The sequence below is a fragment of the Gorilla gorilla genome, chromosome X (genome assembly GCF_029281585.2).
Source record: "Gorilla gorilla gorilla isolate KB3781 chromosome X, NHGRI_mGorGor1-v2.1_pri, whole genome shotgun sequence".
NCBI classification, from domain to species: Eukaryota; Metazoa; Chordata; class Mammalia; order Primates; family Hominidae; genus Gorilla; species Gorilla gorilla.
In genome coordinates this window covers 63579342-63581465 of record NC_073247.2, presented here as the reverse complement: position 1 = coordinate 63581465, position 2124 = coordinate 63579342, and the positions used below count along the sequence as shown (strand labels likewise).

Here is a 2124-nt window from a genome sequence, read left to right as displayed (position 1 = left end):
TGCCCATCAACAGCAGATTGGATAAAGAAAATGTGTCAGATATACACCATGGAATACTACACAGTCATAAAAAAGAATGCAGTCATGTCCTTTGCAGCAACATGGATGCAGCTGGAGGCCATTATCCTAAGCAGATTAATACAGGAACAGAAAAAACAAATACCACATGTTATCACTTATAAGTGGAAGCTAAACACTGAATACACATGAATGTAAAGATGGGAAACATAGAAGAAGCATGCTTAGTTTGCATGCTGAGCTCTGCACTGTGGCCCCTGCTGTCTGTGAGGTTAGATGAACCTGGAAAGAAAATCCAGGAGCGTCCAGAAAGGGAGGAAAGCCAGAGGAAAAGATGCTAGAACCACAGGAGAATGGCATGATTGACCTTCCAGATTATGAGCATGTAGAAGGTGAAACTTTTCCTCCTTTCCCACCTCCAGCCTCTCCAGAGAGACAAGATGGTGAAGGAGCTGAACCTGATAGTCAGGAAGTGGAGCACTTGTTCCTGTACCTCCAAAGAGAGCAGTTAAAAGAAATATATCCAAGCTGGATGCTCACAGATTAATTTCAGAGAGAGGGCTTCCAGCCTTAAGGCATGTATTTGATAAGGCAAAATTCAAAGGTAAAAGTCATGAGGCTGAAGACTTAAAGATGCTAATCAGACACATGGAACACTGGGCATGTAGGCGATTCCCTAAACTGCAGTTTGAGGATTTTATTGACAGAGTTGAATACCTGAGAAATAAAAAGGAAATTCAGACCTGTTTAAAATGAATTCGACTTGATCTCCCTATTTTACATGAATGTGTTGTTAGCAATAATGAGGAAGTTGGGGAAAATAATGGACATTGTGTAACTGCTACTGAATTAGATCCCTTTCTGACAAACTCATCTGAAAGTGAGATGTTTGCTTCTGAGTCAAGTAGAAGCCTAACAGATGAGCAACAACAAAGGATTGAGAGAAATAAACAACCGGCTTTGGAAAGAAGGCAGGCAAAGCTGCTGAGTAATAGTCCCTAGGAAATGATAATGTTAATGAATACACCCAGGGTACAGACAATTGAAGAGGTTAATACTGATGAAGATCAAAAGGAGGAGTCAAATGGATTAAACAACGACATTCTAGACAATCTATGTAATGATACTCCTGCCAATACTTTGAATGAAGAGAATGATTTAACATGAGAGGAAACACAGCCGGACCAGTCTTTTAAAAATGTGCAACAGTGGCCAGGCATGGTGGCTCATGCCTTTAATCCCAGCACTGTGGAAGGCCGAGGTGGGCAGATCACCTGAGGTCAGGAGTTCCAGACCAGCCTGACCAACATGGAGAAACCTTGTCTCTACTAAAAATACAAAATTAGCCGGGCATGGTGGCACATGCCTGTAATCCCAGCTACTTGGGAGGCTGAAGCAGGAGAATCTCTTGAACCCGGGAGGCAGAGGTTGCTGTGAGCCGAGATTGCACCATTGCACTCCAGCCTGGGCAACAAGAGTGAAACTCCATCTCAAAAAAAAAAAAAAAAAAAGGCTAGGCGCAGTGTCTCACGCCTGTAATCCCAGCCAAGGCAGGCGGACCACGAGGTCCAGAGATTGAGACCATCCTGGCCAACATGGTGAAACCCCGTTTCTACTAAAAATACAAAAATTAGCTGGGCGTGATGGCATGTGCCTGTAGTCCCAGCTACTCGGGAGGCTGAGGCAGGAGAATGGCTTGAACCCAGGAGGCGGAGGTTGCAGTGAGCTGAGATCGCACCACTGTACTCCAGCCTGGTGACAGAGACTCTGTCTCAATAAAAATAAAAAAAATAAAAAAAAAAGTGCAACAGGAACTTGATGCTTCATCCAGAAATGCTACTGAAGCTAGATAGGTTTCCATTAAGAGAAAATGTATCTGTTAACTCCCCATTCTGCAAGCTTGGCGTTACTATGTATTTTTTCTTCTTTGAGTGAAAATCCTTAGGTAGTAAAACTTTTATAGATTACTATTTAAAATCTGGTAATCTGGTATTTATTTATAAGTATACCTGTCACTTTAGTTGTCTATTCTCTTTAGTGTTTGTTTTTATATAGATATGACTTCATAAAATGATTATTAGGTAATAAGCAGTTTCTGCTGCTGGT

At 41.9% G+C, this 2124-nt stretch overlaps 1 pseudogene; it reads left to right on the top strand.

Moving 5' to 3' along the window:
- Positions 1-349: 349 nt before the first annotated feature.
- LOC101132078 (TIMELESS-interacting protein-like) lies at positions 350-1871 on the top strand (annotated as a pseudogene).
- Positions 1872-2124: the final 253 nt, after the last annotated feature.